Source organism: Colobus angolensis, unplaced genomic scaffold (genome assembly GCF_000951035.1).
Source record: "Colobus angolensis palliatus isolate OR3802 unplaced genomic scaffold, Cang.pa_1.0 Scaffold21, whole genome shotgun sequence".
Classification (NCBI taxonomy): Eukaryota; Metazoa; Chordata; class Mammalia; order Primates; family Cercopithecidae; genus Colobus; species Colobus angolensis.
In genome coordinates, this window is record NW_012115266.1 from 1,088,661 (window position 1) to 1,109,549 (window position 20,889).

The window sequence follows — 20,889 nt, forward strand, 5'->3', positions numbered from 1 at the left end:
CATCACCATCACCATCACCAGTATCACCATCATCACCACCACTGCCACCACCACCATCACCACCACCATCACCATCATCATCACCACCATCACCAGTATCACCATCATCACCATCACTGCCACCACCATCGTCATCACCATCATCACCATCACCATCACCAGTATCACTGTCATCACCACCTGCCACCACCACCATCATCATCACCATCACCATCACCAGTATCACCATCATTATCACCATTGCTACCACCATCATCATCACCATCATCACCATCACCTTCACCACCATCACCAGTATCACCACCACCATGTTTATCACCATCATTATCACCATCATCAACACCATCACCATCAACACCATCACCATCAACACCACCATTCTCCTCATACCATCAACATCATTATCACAACACCACCACCATCATAGCACCAGTTCAATTTAACCCCCTTTGAGTACCAGTCAGGGACTATTCTAGGTTATCTATATGGATTAACGAATTTCATGTCCCAGCCCAGGAAGGTAGGACTGTTACTATCCCATTAGTATCCCATGGGGCTCTGGGCTTGGAAACTTGCCTAGAGCACCATGACTCGAAAAGGCCAGAGCTGGAATATGGCCCTGGAAACAGCCTGTGGACTCATGGGCCAGCTCTGAGCAGCACAGGGCAGCCCTCTGCCCTCATACCTCATTTCATCTCAAGGTACCTGGCAAAGCAACTCCAGTCATTCCTTCTCTGCCGAGGAAGAAACCAGGGCTAGAGGAGGTCCAGTTACTCACCCATGGTTACCAAGTTGCATGGCTTCCACTGGCCACATGGCCCCTGATGATGAGATGCCAGCACTGTGGTCTCTGTGAAGACGAGCAGCTGACTACCCGGGGCCTCAGGGCTTGGACCTTCTGACAGCTGCCCCCAGCCACCCCTCCACACCCCAGTTCTTTTGCTCTCAGTCTCTTTTGCACACACAACTGATCCTGCCTTTCATGGCCTCACTCCAGCCCTGATGAATCCTGATTTTGGCTCTGAAAGGAGGGGCTTTATCTGCTTGGCAGATAAACCCATGAGGCTTCTAAGATGAGTCTCCCTCACCGACCATCACTCCGTCCTTCACCCATCCTTCCACCCTGCTGACTCACACCAACATCCCTGCAGGCTCAGGAATCATCCAGCAGGACTGAAATATTGGGGAGAGTTCTGGCTGAAGTCCCTAAGGAAGCTGTGACTTCAGGATTTGACGGGGAGGGGCTTTCAGGTAAGTATTTTGTGTGTCTCTCACAGAAAGAGCCTTCAACCAACATCTGGAGTGCTGAACCAAATTGAACTCAATTCTTTCTCCACCTCTGATCTGCCTCCGTTTCCCCATTTACACCAAGGGATTGGGTGCCACTGCCACACAGGCCCCACCAGGGTCTGGGGGGTCTGTCCTTGCATGGCTCTGGGTGTAATTCTCAAATGGTCCCAAGAACCCCTTCAAATATTTGAAACAGAAATCTGCGGGGAAGGTACGTGGCAAAGTTTTCAAAGCAGGTCACACCGGTCCTTTCTGCAGGATTTCCAGGCAGCCTGCCAGCCTCACTTTCCAATTAAATGCCCCATTTGTCTGACGGGTGGGCCTCTGGGCTGGAAGAGAGAGATGTCTGCTACCACCCCCGTCTGGATGTAATTTGGGGGACAGATTTCATGAGCCAGGGGAGAGAAGATGCCTGAGATGTGATCAGGATAGAGGCATCCCCCAACCAGCTCCCCAGGAAGAAGGAGAGCCCCACGTATCCACCAGCCCAAGGTCTCACACAAAGGACCCACTCTGTGAATGCCTGGGGATTGGGGGAGGTAAGAGGTGGAGGAGGAACAATGACTCATGACGGAGCCAAGGAGAGTGTGGACCCTTCAGCCCTGGGACACCTCGCCCAAGACAAAAAGGTGGCTCAGAGCCGTGGCCAGCCCTGGGCTATGCTGTAAATGGCAGGTCAGCAGCAGTGAAAATGCAACGATTGGAACAAGTAATGTTACAGAGAATTCCACCTGGCTAAGGCATCAGGACGCATCTAGGAGGAGCTGTGGGTTGGCAGGGAAGCCCAGGAGGGCCTGCAAAGGAGGCTATGGAGCCCACGTGTGGACACACACGTGTACATGTGTTTGTGGAAGTTTGCACATACATGTGCAAGTTGAGACGAGCCTTTGAAGAAAAAAAAATAATGAAATGCCTATGAGCAAAGCCAGGTGCCCAGAAAGGAAGCAGAAGGGAAGATGAAAGGCAGGAGGCCCTGCCCCCACCCCTCCGGAAGCTTCCACGGGGTGAGAGGCCTCCTGGTGGCTCTCATTTTCAGAGGCCCAGCCACCCAACCACTGCAATGCTGGGGCCATGTGGCCAAGGGGACACATGGAGCAGGGGCCAGTGACCCAGAGGAGGCAATCTTGACCACGATCTGATTACCAGATGGGTCCTTTCCCGCTCCCTAGAAAACAGGAAATCCATCTGAAAGGCAAGACAAATCGCTGCCCCTGCCTCCCGCCCATCTGCCATGATATGTGAACATGCAGGTTGTCAGCAGCTCCGGCCCGTGATTGATTCCCGGTATTTATAGGCCGGGGTCTGTTATCAGCTGTGCTATCAAAGGCTTAGCCAGGCTGGGCTGACCCCACTGGCTATTTCAATATGCCACGCCTTTGAGACAGCTCTAACTCTTTAATTCAATAGCAATACTATTTCATGTCAGGCCCAGAGAGAGAGTTTCCTGCTTTGCAAAGGATTTGTGCCTGATTTCAAGGCAAATTAAAGACAGCCTGGAAATGTCATCTGCACTCAAGGCCAAGGGCACTACAGCCTCTACTCTCAGCCCAGGGTTTCACCTGCCAGGCTGCACCCAAGGCTCAAACGCTGTTGAGAGGTCAGGAAACAGAACGCCCGTCCTCATCCCAGTTGGCCACTAAAGTGCTGTGTGGGCCGGGCGTGGTGGCTCACGCCTGTAATCCCAGCACTTAGGGAGGCTGAGGTGGGCGGATCCCCTGAGATCAGGAGTTTGAGACCAGCCTGACCAACATTGAGAAATCCCATCTCTACTAAAAATACAAAATTAGCCGGCTGTGGTAACACATGCCTGTAATCCCAGCTACTCGGGAGGCTGAGACAGGAGAATCGCTTGAATCCAAGAGGCGGAGGTTGCAGTGAGCCAAGATCACACCATTGCACTCCAGTCTGGGCAACAAGAGCGAAACTCCATCTCAAAAAAAAAAAAAAGTGCTGTGTGACATTGGCTATGTTGCTTGCCTTCTCTGTTTCTGTCTCTTCAGCCCTACAACCAGCTCTTCCATGTTACAACATGAAGTCTAAGCTCTTTAGCTCAGGCTTCCAAGCCCCTAACAACACTGTAGTCTCTCCTTCTCACTACCCACCACCCCAGTCACCCTGAACATCTCCCTCGTCTCAAAACCTCACCTCTGCCTGGTCTCTCTCAGCGCTATTCCTCAAGTGGCACCACTGCCCCTCACCACGACTCACTGCAGGTCAACCGCCAGCCAGGTCTTCCCAGGGCATCCTCTGCCTGCTTTTCCTAACACCCTACCGCATGGGCTGTCAGCCTCCCCACTCTACAGGTGGGAGGACTGAGGTGCAGAAAAGTCAAGGGAGAAAAGGACAGTGCCACGAATCATGCAGGCTCTGCCCAGCTGCAGAGCCCTGAGATCCTTCTGAGGGAATGTCCGAGAGGTCCAGGAGACCCAGCTGTGGCTGTGAAGTCATCCACTCCAGATGGAGAGTGCTCTGCACTGCCAGCTGGCCACTTCCGGCCCAGCCGAGCATGGGCAGCAGCCACAGGCACAGGCAGAACCACAGAGGAATGCCCTGCACCCCCCGGCATCACACGGAAGCTCCACCCACAGAGCGACCGATGGGCAATGTCCAAGTGGAAATGGGAGACAGCGTCACGAGATCACCAGGACCGATGGGCAATGTCCAAGTGGAAATGGGAGACAGCGTCACAAGATCACCAGGGGACATGAGCCCACATGGCCGGTGTCACCCAGGAACCCTGCCCCTGATGGCCCAGGGAGCAGTGCCATGTAGCGGCGCCACTTTGCTCCTCTGTCTCTGCAGATGGAGGCACTTGAGATTCAGAAAGACCTCACCACCTTCCCAACATCACGTGGTTGATCGGGGTTGAAACTCAGCCAAGAACCCACCTTCCAGCCAGGGCTGTGTCCACTGGGAAGACCATTTATTTATTTACTTATTTATTTAGAGACAGGGTCTCACTCAGTCTCCCAGGCCGGAGTGCAGCGGTGCGATCATAGCTCACTGCAGCCTCGAACTCCCAGGCTCGAGCAATCCTCCCACCTCAGCCTCTCGAGTAACTGGGACCACAGGCATGTGCCACCTTACCAGGTTAATTTTTAATTTTTTTGTAGAGATGAAGTCTTGCTATGTTATCCAGGCAGATCTTGAACTCCTGGCCTCAAGCAATCCTCCCACCTTGGCCTCCCAAACTGCTGGGATTATAGGTGTGAGCTACCACACAGCCTGTTTTTTTCAAACCAAGTTTTCTATTAAAAACTCCATTCAGTGGAAAGTTTCTATAATACACCAATTTTAATTATTATTTTTGTTTATGTTTGCAAACTACTATGGTAAACAGCACGAGCCCTCATGGTAGGGACCCAGGAAGGTGCTTGCATTCTTGGACGAAGTTGTCCCACGTGCCTGCCCTAGGCCAGGCTGGGAAGAGATCACCTCCCAAGATGCCTCTGATGTCCAGCGTCAGGTTCTACCACAGGCAGGATGGAGTTTAGCTTCTCTCCACTGTCTTGAGACTGCCAGTCCCCAAGCAAGGCCAGAGGGGCAACCTCCAGCCATGGTAGCGGTCAGGCACCATTACTGTCCACTAGGAATCTCCATCCCTGGCCCCTGCCTTCTTTCTACCTGCCCAGGACTAAGGGACTTTGCAGTCAGGCTGAGGAAGCCTCTGGTGGAGTCTGGGGTCATGCAGCCCTGCCTTCTGGTTCTTTAGCTCAATGCTGCCCCAAACCCAAGCTTGGGTACCTGCCTCCATTCTGTCCCCCTCCTCCTGGCCTCATTCATCCAGCACTGAAGAGGGCAGTCTTGGGCACAGAGCAGTGAAGCTGTCCAACACTGAGGAACCTTGTCATACACCCATTATAGGTCAAAGGTCATTCCAGGTGTAAGTCACAACTTCCCTATGAGGCAGGAGCATTCATCTCCTTCTAGATATGGGAACACTGAGGCACAGAGAGGTTAAATAACCCAAGGTTACCCAAATAATTGGTGCTAGAGCCAGGATTCAAGCACAGACAGTCAGCTCCAGGGCTGGTGGGTTCCTACAGCCCTGTGCTGTCTGTCAACAGTGTTCTAAAAGAGGTTGGAGGGACACCAGCTCTCAAATAAGGCAGGAGAGAAAGAGGCAAATGAAGCAGGAGATAAAATGAGGGTTTAGATGGGATCCTAGGTTTTCCCTCCTGGCATCTCCATCCCCAGAAAAGGAAAGAGTTGAACTAAGTGCTAGAGGTCCCCTATCCCGCCAGGGGAAATGCTTCCTCCTGATGGGGCCCTACCTCCTGGGGTCTTTGCTGAACAGTCTTGATGATGATGACAATGAAGATGATGACCATAATGGTGACAATGACAATAATAATGACAGGGATGATGATGATGGTGGTGGTGATGATAATGATGATGATGGTAGTGGTGGTGGTGATGATGATAATATGATAATGGTGATTATGACGACAATGATGGTGATGGTGGTGATTATAATGATGGTGATGATGGTGGTGGTGATGATGGTGGTGGTGGTGGTGGTGGTGATGATGATGATGACAATGATGATGGTGGTGATGATTATGATGGTGGTGGTGACGATTATGGTGATGGTGATGGTGGTGGTGGTGGTGATGATGATGACAATGATGATGGTGATGATGGTGGTGGTGATGATGATGATGATGATGATGATAATGGTGATTATGATGACAATGATGATGGTGATTATGATGACGATGGTGGTGGTGGTGGTGATGATGATGGTGGTGATGATGGTGGCAGTGATGGTGATGATGGTGGTGGTGATGATGATGGTGGTGGTGGTGATAATGATGACAATGATGATGGTGATGATTATGATGATGATGGTGATGGTGGTGGTGGTGATGATAATGATGATAATGGTGATAATGATGACAGTGATGATGATGGTGATGATTATGATGATGGTGATGATGATGGTGGTAATGATGGTGACAATGATGATGATAATGGTGGTGATGATGCTTATAGCAATGGTGCTGATGACAATGCTGATGACATTACTATTAAATGGCTATGACTTGGGTCCTGGCCCCCATTCCCTCTCACCTATGCAAGACCTTTCTCCTGCAACTAGCCCCTCTTTTTCTTTAACATTATCTCCTTCTCTCATTCCCAAGAGCACATGGAGGCTGTGTCAGTTGTTATTGCTGCTACAACAAAACACCACAAACTTGGTAGTGTAAAGTAACACACACTTGTCACCCTACAGTCCCAGAGGTCAAGACAGGTCTCACTGGGCTAGAATCCAGGTTCCTTCTGGAGCCTGTGGGTGCAAATCATTTCCTTGCCTTTTCCAGCTTCTGAAGGCCACCAGCATTTCCTTTCTTGTGCCCCTTCTCCATGTTCCAAGGCAGCAACACTGCATCTTTCTGTGCCTTGCCTCCACCATCACAGCTCCCTCTGATTCTCCTCTTACTCCCTCTCTTCCACTTTTAAGGACCCTGTGGGCCAAGCTGGATGATTCAGGATGGTCTCCCTATCTCAAGGCCTGCTATTAGCCTTAATTCCATCTGTGACTTTAATTTCCCTTTGTCCTGTAACCTAACATGTTCACAAATTTCAGGGATTAGGATGAAGACATTTTTGGGGACCACTATTCTGCCTTCCACAGATACACGGTGATATGGTTTGACTATGTCTCCACCCAAATCTCATCTTGAATTGTAGCTCCCAAAATTCTCATGTGTCATGGGAGGGATCTGGTGGGAGGTAACTGAATCATGGGGGTGGGTCCTTCCCTTGCTGTTCTCATGACTGTGAATAAGTCTCATGAGATCTGATGGTTTTATAAAGGGTAGTTCTCCTACACATGCTGTCTTGCCTACCGCCATGTAAGACGTGATTTTGCTCCTTGTTCACCTTCAGCCATGATTGTGAGGCCTCCCCAGCCATGTGGAACTGTGAGCCAATTAAACCTCTTTCCTTCATAAATCACTCAGTCTCAGGTATGTCTTTATTGGCAGCACGTGTTCTGGTTATTCTGTTTGAATAACATTGCCCGAAGATGGAGCCACTCAAAACAGCAATCATCATTTGTTATCTCTCATGGCTTCTGCCGGTCAGGCAGGCACAGTGGGGACAGTTTCTCTCTACCCTATGACATCTGGGGCCTAAGCTGGGGTGGCTCAGAGGCTGGAGACAGAACCACCTGAAGGCTCATTCGCCTACATGTCTGCCGGTCAAGGCTGATGTCAGCTGGGGACCTGGTAAGGGCTGCGGGCCAGAACCACACATGGCCTCTCCATGTGGCTTGGGCTTCCTCACAACATGGAGGATGAGTTCCAAGAAAGAGAGAGCCAAATGAAAGCCATATTGCCTTTTTAGCCCTCAACTCAGGAGCCACAGGGCGTCACTCCTGCCACATACTCTGTCAGCATACAGGTCTGCACAAGCTCAGGGACAGGGTCACTATTCTTCTCAAAGAAAGAGTGTCTACCTTACTTTGTAAGAAGAGCAGGTGGAATGGGAGATATACAGGGGGCATCATCTTTGGGACCTACTATCTTCCCTAGCACCTCAGACTGAGCCTGGGCCAGGTAGAACTCTTGAATTTTTTCCCAGACATGGCAGTCCCCTTCCCAGATAATGGCATCCCCATCCTCATGGTATTTCAGGGCAAAAGTCTGGGCATTGTCTAGCGGTTGGCAGGCCATGCAGGTCAGACACTGGAGGGATTTGGGCCACCAAAGCCTGGCATTTGGAGACCCTTCTGTTGGTTCTCACTGTGGGAAGTCGCACAGACCCCACAGATCCCGGGCAGCTGTGTGACCTGGGCAAGCTGGCGGGAAGCGACAGCTCTGTAGACTCCGAGACAGAGAGGCTGCAATACTCCTCCGCCCGATTGCCTCATCTCCCAAAGGGCCTTGATAAATGGAGAGATAGGCCCGCTAATTCTTGGGTGCTACAGGGGGAGGATGTCCTGTCACCACTAAAATGGGCCCGGACTCCTTATCATGCTGTCACTCTGCAAATCACCAAAGACAGGCTTACGTCACCCCCTCAGAGGGGCTTCAGAGGGGCCTCTGATCCTAATGGATTTGCCCAAGTGGAGATAAAGAACCTTCTTGTTCCTCCCATAAAGCAGTAATTCACTTTACAAATAGAGCCAAGGAGAGTGGTTGGGAGTGGGGGCTGGTCAGCCACTCAAAAGGGCCAGTTTTCCCAGGCAGGGGATGACATTCTGGAATATTCTGTGCAGGCAGGCTGATAGCACCAGTCCAGGGATGGCAACGATGGCTTCCCTGGGGATGCCAGGGTCATGAGAATGGGGCTCTCAGATCTGAGTTCAAAACTGAGCGCTCGCTACGTATCAGCTGTACCATCTTGAATGTATTGCTTAGCCACTCTTAGCCTCAATTTGCTCATCTGTAACACAGGGTAATCAGTGTAGCCATCTTCCAACACTGCTGTGAGACTGAAATGTGGTCCAATGCAAGGCACAGGGCACAGGGGAGGCCACACATAAAATGTTTCTGTTCCTATTGACAAGGCTGCTGTCATCCCCGGTGACCAGCAGTGGAGAATACAGTGGCACTAGGGCTGCTAGCAGAGTAGCCAGAGCCCTAAGTTCACATCCCAGCACAACCACTTACCGGATGGGAAGCTGAGGCACCTTCACCTCTCCTGCCTCAAATCCCTCTGCTGCAACCTGGATAGTGTTCATTATTTTGAAATATTGGAATGACCAATAAACCAATTTTGAATTAACCCGGAACTCTGGAAAATATACAGAAGCGATGTGAAATTAAGGGGATTCAATGAGGGAGGCATGTGAAAAGTAGGTGCCAATCTTTGAAGGATGGAGGCAGCTGTTCTGGGTGGTCATGAAGGTTAGAAGGAGGACAGGGTCCAACACACCCTATGGGTGGGAGGCAGAGCGTCCTGGTTGGAATCTATCCCCCACTCCAGTAAAGCGGATTCCCTGGGCAAGGGAATGCTGAGAGGGTGGGGTGAAGCCAGGTGCCAAGGGGCCTGGAGCTTACACAACTGGACAGGAGCTCTCGGTGGCTCAAGCCTGTAATCCCAGCACTTTGGGAGGCCGAGACGGGTGGATCACGAGGTCAGGAGATCGAGACCATCCTGGCTAACACGGTGAAACCCCGTCTCTACTAAAAAATACAAAAAAACTAGCCGGGCGTGGTGGCGGGCGCCTGTGGTCCCAGCTACTCCGGAGGCTGAGGCAGGAGAATGGCATGAACCCGGGAGGCGGAGCTTGCAGTGAGCTGAGATCCAGCCACTGCACTCCAGCCCGGGCGGCAGAGCGAGACTCCATCTCAAAAAAAAAAAAAAAGAAAAAGAAAAATAAGGCCAGGTGTACTGGCTCGTGCCTATAATCCCAGCACTTTGGGAGGCCAAGGCAGGCAGATCACAAGGTCACGAGTTTGAGGCCAGCCTGACCAAGATGGTAAAACCCCATCTCTACTAAAAATACAAAAACAATTAGCCAGGCATGGTAGCACACGCCTGTAATCCCAGTGACTTAGGAGACTGAGGCAGGAGAATCACCTGAATGCGGGAGGCAGAGGTTGCAGTGAGCCAAGATCGCGCCACTGTACTCCAGCCTGGGTGACAGAGTGAGACTCTCTCTCAGAAAAAAAAAAAAAAAAAAATGAAAAGAAAAGAAAAAGACGACAAAATTGCAACTAAAAACTAGACAACAACCTGAATATTTGTTAGAAGGAGAAGGGAAAAAAAAACCACAAGTCAAATGTTACAAAACTCACAAATATTGCAAACACCACGAAACATAAGAAAGTGCTGACGTTTTTGTTTCTTAGCTGCCTGACCCATTCCCATAATACCACTTTTCTCTGTTTTGGGTTACATTCTGTTTTACCACCTCCTGACATGACAATACTTTTATAATTTTTCCCAGTAAAGAGAATAGAAAGATAATTCGATGTTACTCCAAAACATGGATAATTGAAATTCATTATTATTGATGGATTAAAACAGTTTCTTTCATGGTTCCATCAGAGGTTTTGTTTCTATCATGATATATGAAGAGGGAGTTTGACATTTTAAACGTTCCATCAGCCTTACACCTTTCAGCTTATTCTTTTGGCTTCTACAAGGATACTTCTCATCACATTTAATTTTGGAATAGTCAATCATTCTGAAAAAAAAAAAAATATATATATATACACACACACACACACACACACACACACACACAGAAGTGGCCAGGCACAGTGGCTCACGCCTGTAGTCCCAGCACTTTGCGAGGCCGAAGCAGGTGGATCATGAGGTTAAGAGATCGAGACCATCCTGGCTAACACGGTGAAACCCCATTACTACTAAAAATACAAAAATTAGGCCGGGCGTGGTGGTGCACGCCTGTAATCCCAGCTACTCGGGAGGTTGAGGCAAGAGAATCACTGGAACCTGGGAGGCAGAGGTTACAGTGAGCCAAGATCGTGCTACTGCACTCCAGCCTGACAGCAGAACAAGACTCCATCTAAAAAAAAAAAAAATTATATATATGTCTATATATATATGTGTGTATATATGCATACATAAAATACACATTTATATACAGAACTGATGTGAAACAAAAGAATATGCAATAGCCATTCAGATGCATTTTTTTCATCTGCTACTACACTGGGTTGAGCTACGTAGTCACACAATCGAATTTCTCTCCTACCCAATACCTTGAGTCACTGATGGATCTACCATAGAAGACCTCCCCCTGTGTCTCCAGACCATTTCACTGCACTGGGGCAGTCTTGTGTTTTCTGCTGTCTGGAGCTACCAGATTGTGTCAAGACAAGATGCAACACACACTCTAAAAGGGAGTAGGGCCAGGCACGGTAGCTCACGCCTGTAATCCCAGCAGTTTGGGAGGCTGAGGTGGGCGGATTGCCTGAAATCAGGAGTTTGAGACCAGCCTGGCCAACATGGCAAAACCCTGCATCTACTAAAAATACAAAAATTAGCTGGGCTTGGTGGTGGGCACCTGTAATCCCAGCTACACGGAAGGCTAAGGCAGGAGAACTGCTTGAGCCCACGAGGTGGAGGTTGCAGTGAGACAAGATTGCACCATTGCACTCCAGCCTGGGTGACAGAGCGAGACTCCATCTAAAAAAAGAAGAAGGAAAAAAAAAGAAAAGAAAAAAGAAAGGGATTGAGCGCCTTAGGATGTGTGTGCCTGTTTTATTCACAGAGAGATGTGGCTTTACACAGATGCTCTGCAAACCCAGGAACTCTTTTAAGTTTCATTTTGCCATGAGTCTCACTGAAAGAGGAAAGCGCACAGAGGGTAATGTGGTGTGTTTGCAATCAAATCCTCTGCAATACGGAGTATATTTCTGAAGGGAAAGACCTTTCTTTCTGATCAGACCTTCTGTGGGAACTGAATCGCCCACTCACAACCTTGCACATCAGGTGACAGGTCGAATATTTTCCCGCCTGACTTCAGTTCCATGCATTTCAGACTTCACTTGCCCTGTCCACACACACCCAGGGCCTGGGCCGTGAGATGCTTTCCCCTCCAGCACTGCTCTGTGGCCACGCCAGGGTGACCTTCCAGTGGGTGCGGGTGTGTCTCTAGAAGCCAGCCCTGGGCCAGCGGCAGCTCAGCTCTCTACAGAAGTGACCAGAACTCCACAAACATGACCAGCCAACCTACTGCCCTTGCCTGGACCCCGTCAGCACCTGGAACCTCCAGCTCCTCCAAATTAGAAAGAAGAGACTGACACTTTCCCTATTGCCAATAAAACATCTGACACTGGTAAATATAAAGACGTGTGCACAACCATGAGAGTGAATTCCTGGGCCCTTGCAGTGGGGGGCCATGAAGCTGGAGTTTCAGGCTGAAGGATTCCTCTGGCTGGCTCAGAGAATTGGTGCCAGAAGCAGTGCTTGTACCCCACCCCCAACCACTTCCCAGAGGAAACCCCTTCTCCCACCCCCACCAAACTGTTGGAAGCAGGATAAAACCATCAGAAGCCCTTTATACCAGCCCCACAAGTTACAAAACACAGGTCAAGGTCCTCTTAGTTCTGCGGTAGTGTAAAAGTCCCAGATTCTTCTGGAGCTTAAATAACTGGACAGGGGCTCTTTAAGAAAAACAAGACAAAATTGAGGCCGGGCGTGGTGGCTCACGCCTGTAATCTCAGTACTTCGGGAGGCCGAGGCAGGTCAGGAGTTCGAGACCAGCCTGGCCAACATGGTGAAACTCCATCTCTACCTAAAAAAAAAAGAGAAAAAAATAGCTGGGCGTGGTGGCACACACCTGTAATCCCAGCTACCTGAGAGACTGAGGCAGGAGAATTACTTGAATCCAGGAGATGGAGGTTGCAGTGAACTAAGATCGCACCACTGCACTCCAGTCAGGGCGACAGAGTGAGACACTGTCTCAAAAAAAAAAAAAGAAAAGAAAAACAAAATTGCAACTACAAAACGAGCCACCAATGTAAAGAAGAAGTTGAAATAAAAGTAGAGCCATGACATTGAATAAAACTCAAGGGACAATGGCCCCACTACACACCCCGGCTCCACCACCACCCCTGGACCCCCTCCTGTACCCTGCATTGCCACCCCTGCTGGCCTGGCCTCTCTTCTCTGCCCAGGCTGTGCTTGGTTGCAGTTGTTTCTTGGTGAAAATAATTTCTTAAAACCCAGGGCAAAATAAAAGTCTGTGCTAACTTGACCCTCTCCACTAAACATGCTTCAAGTTTGCCCAGAGAGTCCAGCTCAGCCAGGAGCTCTTCGTAGCATTAGCCCAGGGTTTCTTTATCATCAATAATTAATCCGTGTGCAGCTGGGGTCAACACGGATTCAGAGAATGATAGTGTGTGCGGTTAGAATCCAGCACACGGTTCGAAATGTGAGAACGTAAGTGGTAGGTGATGACCGCCAACAGACACCCTCAAAGGGTCAAAGGCTCAAGCCAGCTATGGTGTCCTAAAGACCTTTGCTTTCTAATTTGCAATGCTGGGATACGACTTTCTAAAGAATGGACATCCCAGCCTGTCAAGGCGGCTCCCCACCCTGGGAAGGGACAAGAATTCAGTTATGGAGAAGAGTCACTCGTGACCCATGGAACTTCCTGTGACAAAAGCCGCTCTGGAAACGATCAGAAAACATTAAAGAAGCAAAATGCATTTGGCGTTGCTGCGATTTTGGAGCACGCATCCATTTTGTCATGAGCCATTGCCGATAAAGCATCTGCTCATTCAATTAGGCCCAGGAAAATGGAAAATTGCTGAAATTCACCGTTGAAAATATTTCATTTCTTAGCGAACACTGTTTACTGTTAGGAGGGAGAAATGGTCTGTTTTATCCATAAATAAAGGCAATTTCGGGAGGTCTTAGATATTGAAGTGAAAGATAAAAGGGAAGACGTATTTAGACATATGAGTTCACCGGCTGATACCCACAAAGATGCAGAGATCTGAAATGAAATCATCAAACTATGAAGATTGAAGTGTTGCAGGACATGGTGACTGACATGATGTCTCCCCGGCTTCATCGGTCATGTGTGATGAGCCCAGCTGATAATGCAATAGCAGCCCAGCTGTCGGTCTGTGCAGAAGGATAGCCTCAGAAGACATCTGCCCAGCCAGATCCAAACTTCCCTCATCTGGTCTCATCGAAGCTGCACACACCGCAGGGGCCGACTCGCTAAGGGTTTGAAACGCATTTACCTGCAGCAAATTAGGAGCCAGCACACGGTTTGAAACCCGAGATCTCAGCTGAGTAAAGGGAACTCGCAGCTGTCCCCTGTGCTGCGAGGCAGATGGAAGGTTTCGTGGCGTCTTCATCAAGTTTAAGAAGAGCAAGTCGACAGCTTTAGGTGCCCCGCTGTGGGCACCTACATTGTCTGAGGGTATCCGTGATGGGGTCTCACGAGGAAATAGGAAGGACCTCAAATGTCTTCATTCATATCAGTTCTTGGTGTAAGGAATCTGCACAGCTGGACAATGTCCTCCCACACCAGTGAGCACAGGAAGGTGGACTGTGGGCCACCACACCCGGCCTTTTCTCTTTTTTTTTGGGGGGACAGAGTTTCACTCTTGTCACCCAGGCTGGAGTGCAATGGTGCCATCTCGGCTCACTGCAACCTCCGCCTCCCGGGCTCCAGCAATTCTCCTGCCTCAGCCTCCCAAGCAGCTGGGATTACAGGCGCCCGCCACCACGCCCGGCTAATTTTTGTATTTTTAGTAGAGACGGGGTTTCACCATGTTGGCCAGGCTGGTCTTGAACTCCTGATCTCAGGTGATCTGCCCACCTCAGCCTCCCAAAGTGCTGGGATTACAGGCCTGAGTCAATGCACCTGCCTGGCCCACGTTCTTTTATTTTGAACGATTCTTTGCTTCTTGCTTTGTCTTTCTTACATTAGCATTTTGAACAAAACAAGTGAGGTATTTGCAGTTGTTCCTGGATTTCTGTCTGGCTGATGTTTCCTTGATTTGATTTAGCTCCTATGTCTTTGGTGGGGACAGGGCACACAGAATGGATGCTGTGCCCTCCCTGAGTCCTGGCAGTCCTTGATGCCAGCTCACCCCAGTGTTGGTGACGTGACCTTTGATCACTTCATTAAGGTCGTGTTTTCTACTGCAAAGTGACCATTTTTTTTCCTTTGGAAGTCGTAAGTCATTTGTGGCAAGATACTTTGAGACCTTTGAAATGACCTCATCCTTCTTAAACTTGGTCCCAATAGTCCACATCCACCCATGACCGTGATTCTTGCCTAAATCATATATTACTCCGATCGTTGCAAACTTGCAGCTTCCTAAGACTACCGTTCCTTCTACATGTATCGGCTGGCATTCCACTGTAAAGAAGACCTTTCTCAGCCAGGCACGGTGGCTCACGCCTGTAATCCCAGCACTTTGGGAGGCCAAGATGGGCAGATCGCCTGAGGTCAGGAGTTCGAGACCAGCCTGGCCAACATGGTGAAACCCCATCTCTACTAAAAATACAAAAAATAGCCAGGCGTGGTGGTGGGCGCCTGTAATCTCAGGATTACTCAGGAGGCTGAGGCAAGAGAATCGTTTGAACCTGGGAGGCAGAGGTTGCAGTGGGCCAAGATCATGCCATTGCACTCCAGCCTGGGTGACAGAGTGAGACTATATCTCAACAAAATATAAATTACTTAACAAATTAATAAAGGTGGGGGGCTTTCTTTTCCCTGCCATTTATAAATTTATCTACTAATTCATGATCAGTGTGGACTCAGTGATTCATGCTTTGATCGTTGAATTATCTTCATTACTGACACTAGTCATCGTCATGCTCAAATTCCCAGCCTTGGCCCGCAAGGGCCCTCCTGGGCCCCTGACTCATTCCTAGATAGGTCTTCATGTCACCCAGAAAGTGGGCTTCACGGAGTACATGAGCTATTTGGAATTATACCCAAAAGATGTTTTGTGAGAGGATGAAAGTTCAATTGTTTTCATCAGATTCAAAAGGGGATTGGGGCCTTCCTGAAAAGATGGAGAAATTCCGGATCACAGATTTGGGTGAACCTGTCAGCTATCCCAGTCACCTCCAAGTCATACCTGAGACACCAGCGTTAGACACCATGGAGGTGCTGGTGTCCCAGCAGGCTTTCCTTCCGCAGCCTGGTGTGATGCTGACAAGGCTGTATAGGAAGTGGCCTGGCCAGACTGGGGCTAAGGAGGCTGGGCAAGTGCAGGGAAATGGAGCAGTTGACTGTCCTCATCCCTTTTGGAGCAGCTAGAATGCCTCTCACTAGGGGTCTCAAGAGGCCCCTTGGTTCCGAAACTTCCACAAGGTAAACTCTTCTTTTGTTTGTGGTTTTTGGTGGGTTTTTGTTGTTGTTGTTGTTGTTTTCAGATGGAGCCTCACTCTGTCACCCAGGCTGGAGTGCAGTGGCGTGATCTTGGCTCACTGCAACTTCCACCTCCCGGATTCAAGTGATTCTCCTCCCTCAGGCTCCTGAGTAGCTGGGATTACAGGCACTGGCTACCACACCCAGCTAATTTGTGTATTTTTAGTAGAGACAGGTTTTCACCATGTTGGCCAGGATGGTCTCAATCTCTTAACCTTGTGATCCACCCGCCTCGGCCTCCCAAAGTGCTGAGATTACAGGCGTGAGCCACCATGTCTGGCCAGTAAGCCCTTCTTTACCTGTGTGATTTCTCCTTGCCTGTCTTGTACTCTGAGGCTAGATGCCCTGACTCTGCCTGGGTACTCATGTCCGGAGAACTTCACCAAAAAAAACACACTTTGCTTAGAGACACTGTGGCACCCATGATTTGCAGGAATCCCTTGTGGCAGGCACTCTGCTTTGGGCTATCCATCTCACTCAGTTCTCAGCATGAGCTTACATACAGCCTCTTATTACCCCTCATTTTACACACAGGGAAACTGGGGCTCAGACATGCCTCACCCAGGCTCCCACAGCTTGGAAGTGACCAGACCAGGCCTTGAACCCAAATCCACCATTTCCAGCTTCCATTGACCCAATCCTGTCTCCACCGACAAGCACACTTCAATCAGGGCAGAGTTCAGCTCGAAGCCATTGGAAAGCCCCAGATGGCAGCATGGCACCCATCCTATAGGCTGCCCCTTATCCATACTCTTAGCTGTCTGACTTTATAGTTTCCCCACAGGCATGGCTTGGCCATGGGACTCACCTGGAACCAGATGAGTTTGCCAATAGAGGCAAATAAGGTTGGAAAGAGGGTTTTGTGGCCAGGGGCGGTGGCTCATGCTTATAATCCCAGCACTTTGGGAGGCTGAGGCTGGTGGATCACTTGAGGTCAGGAGTTCGAGACCAGCCTGGCCAACATGGGGAAACCCTGACTCTACTAAAAATACAAAATTAGCCAGGCATGGTGGTGCATGCCTGTAATCCCAGCTACTCAGGAGGCTGAGGCAGATGAATTGCTTAAACTCGGGAGGCAGAGGTTGCAGTAAGCCAAGATCACCCCCCCACACTCCGGCCTAGGTGACAGAGAAAGACTCCATCTCAAAAAAAAAAAAAAAAAAGGTTTGGGATTGGGCTTGCTCCCTTGCACTTCAACCAGTGCTGTGAGAAGGTCATGCCCAGGGAGCCTGCTGGTCCTGGGAAGAGGGGACACATGGACCATGCCGTGGCCCAGAGCCAAACCCAACCAAGCGCAGCCTAGATCAGCCAAACTCAACCAAGCCCAGCCTAGATCAACCAAACCCCAACCAACCCACAGACCTGTCCCTTGAAGCTGAGCCACTTCAGCCAAACAGACCCACGCAGGACATGAATTCTGATTGTTGCATGCCTCTGAACTTGAGAATGGTGTTACGCAGCGTTAATGCAGCCACAGTGAGAACAAGCCTCTTCATCTCCCCCTCGTTTTTAAAACCTGCTCAGTGACAACACTGGAAATAGAGGCCCCCGCCTTCCCTCCAGCCTTGTGTGCATTTGTGCTGCTGATCATGAGACTCAGTGCCCCTGTATGTGGAGTGGGGGTAGAGTTCAGGGAAAGGTGCTAGGTGAAAACTGCACCAGCAAGAGAAAGACAAGCCTTCTTCTTGAGTCCCGTATGGATCTGCTCCAGAGCCTGTGGCTGGGCTTTCACAGCGGCTCTTAGAGGAAGGAGAAGAGGAAGGAGCACAGCCAGGGAGGGCACAGATAAGGGGCCCTCATATGCATCCCCTTTGAAAGAAACAGCCTCTGAATCGAGACCCAGAGTGATGGCCTTGTGATCGGCTAGTGTGTACGGCTGCAGCCACGGGGGCTCACCCGAGCTAGAGGACTCTCGGTTGTTGATCTGATTCTCCCATTTGAGGCCTGGCAGGGAAAGTGCAGACCAACTATGGGGGTGCACTGAGAAGAGAACAGGACAGACACCCCTGGGATCTTTCCACCTCTCTTGCTATCCAAGGGAGAGACACTTCCCACACACAGGTCCAGACACGGAAGGAAGGAAACCAGGAGGGTAGCACCAGGCAGGCCCATCTCCGTACACTGCGGCTGCCTGGACCTCGGAAAGCCATCCTGACACCCTCACACCCTGGAGGTGATGCTGACCACGGTGATCATGAGGATTCGACAAGTTGGTCTGCAGGGCACTCAGTATGTTAGCATTCCCTTCTGCGGTAGGTCTCCAGGAGAGAAGGCGGTCCTCACAGAATCGGTGTCCAAGGACACTAAATGAAAGTGGGCTGTTGGGGTGGGCTCTCTCTGGGGTGCCACTTGCCCTGTAGGTGCCCACGCCTGCCTTCAGAGCATGCGCAGCAAGGGGGACACTGATGGGCTCAGAACTGCAGCCGCATCTGGGTCCAGCTGCCCTCACGGCAAAGACACGAAGAGGCTGCTCTCTTCGACCTCCTTGGCTTCAGTGTCTCCACCTTTCAGGGATGCTTTGGAGGAAAGCCTCCCACCAGGCTGTCATGAGGCCATGGACAAATCATGAGGCTGTGGACAAAGAGACCACATGGGCCAGCTCCCGGCCCGTGCTGTGCAAGGTGGGAGCCCTGATCGTCACCCATCAGCAACGGGTTTGGACGGGAGGGGAGCTGGTGCTGGGGCCTCAGGAGAAGGCGGAAGGCGCAGGCCCACAGAGATGGCTCCAGGAGGTGGGAGAGTGGGGACCTGGTTCTGTCGAAGTCTCTGCACGGAGGGAGTTCCCAGCCAGGTGGCTCCATTGTCTGGGGACTCTCATCAGCAAAGACAGACAGCCCTGTTCACAGACATCTGCCAACCCTTGTCCCGGGCTGGAGCTTGGGTTTCCACCGGGAGGCAAAGGCCAGCATTGGAAGATGGGGCCAGGCTCTGTTTACACACAGCAGTGCTGGGTGCCAGCTCCCGTGGGATCACGTGTCTGTGTGCACAGGTGGCCAGGAGCACTGCGCCGAGGCTCACACAGGGCCTGCTCTGCGGCGCCGCCCACCCTGCCCTCCTTCCCTCTCTTCTCCCCACCTTCCCTCCTTCCTTCCTCTCTCCCTTCTTCCCTCCTTTTTCTAAATTCTCTCCTTCCAGCCCTCCCTCCCTTCTTTCCTTTCTTTCTTCTTTCCTCTTACCTCCTTTTTCTCTGTTCCTTCCATCCCTCCTCCCTTCCCTTCCCCTCTCTCTCCTCCCTTCCCTCCTTTTCCTTCTTTCTTCCTTCTGTTCTCCCTTTGTTCCCTCCTTCCTCTTTTCCTTCCTCCACCCCTTCGTTCTTCCTTTCCCTCCAACAGATAGATGTTTGGGTGCCTTTTTTGTACCATATCTGTGCTATACAACAAGATTTTAACAATAAGACTCCATTTCAGTCCACAGGGAGCTCACAGACTAGAGGAAAACTCAAGCAGGTGATGACAGTACAAGATGTGTGACAGAGGCAGGTGCACAGGGCTGTGGGGGGCCCCGAGGAGGTCACCTAACCCAGCCTGGGGCCAGGGAAGGCTTCCAGAAGAAACAACATGTCCCCAGTCCCTGCCAAGGGATTCTTTATGGGGCTGATGTTGAATATGCACTTTAGGATTGGTTAAAACACATGCTGGTCACAGCGCGTAGCCACACCACCACCAGTATGGTGAGCATTAAAGAGACTGACCAGCCAGCATGGTGGCTCACACCTGTAATCCCAGCACTGTGGGAGGCCAAGATGCGGGGATCACCTGAGGTCAGGAGTTCGAGATCAGCCTGGCCACCACGACAAAACCCCGTCTCCACTAAAAATACAAAAATTAGCTGAGTGTGGTGGCCTGCACCTCATGTAGTCCCAGCTATTTGGGAGGCTGAGGCATGAGAATCTCCTGAGCCGGGGAGGTGGAGGTTGCAGTGAACTGAGATTATACCACTGCATTCCAGCCTGGGCAACAGAGTGAGACTCCATCTCAAAATAAAGAAGTAAATAAATAAATAAATACACTGACCGTGTCCTGGAGACCCTCCAGAGCCACCGGGACTCACGCACGCTTGCAGGCACCTGTGTGGGTGCAGCCACTTTGGAAATCTGTAAGGCAACTTCTGATAGATAAGTTTCTACTTACCCTAGGACCCAGCAGCTCCGCACTGAGCCTATAGTACAAAACTTAGCGTGCGTGTCCCTCAACAGACTTGTACACAAATGTTCATAGCAGCTTTATTCAAAATCATCAACACCCGAAGACAACCAAGGTGTCTGTCCACAGTACACCCTGCATGTCCACCCAGCGGAAGCCCGTTCACCGTGAAAGGCGGATATACGTGGACGGTGGCTATACACAGCCACGGATGAACCTGATGGGCACCATGCTAACAGACAAAGCCAGACATGAAAAGAGGAACATGCTGTAGGTTTCTCTCATGACAAAATTCAAAAACAGAGGCCAAACTCATCTATGGTGATGGAAATCAGGGCAGTGGGTACCCGGACGAGAGAGAAGTTAGTGAAATTAGTCCCTAAGAGAGACTTCTGATATGCTAGAAAATGCTGTAACTTGGTCTCTAATTTGATGGTTACATGAATATATATGTTGAGACACACACTTTATGTCTTTTGCCATATGTAAATTACACTTCAGGTTTAAAATTCGATTAAGTGAAAAAAAAGAGGCCACTATAGCCAGGGAGAGCCCTGGGCCACAAACCAGGGTCTTTTAAAGTGGAGTCAGCAGGAAAGGACACAGGACACAGGAGGGTTGGGGGCAAGG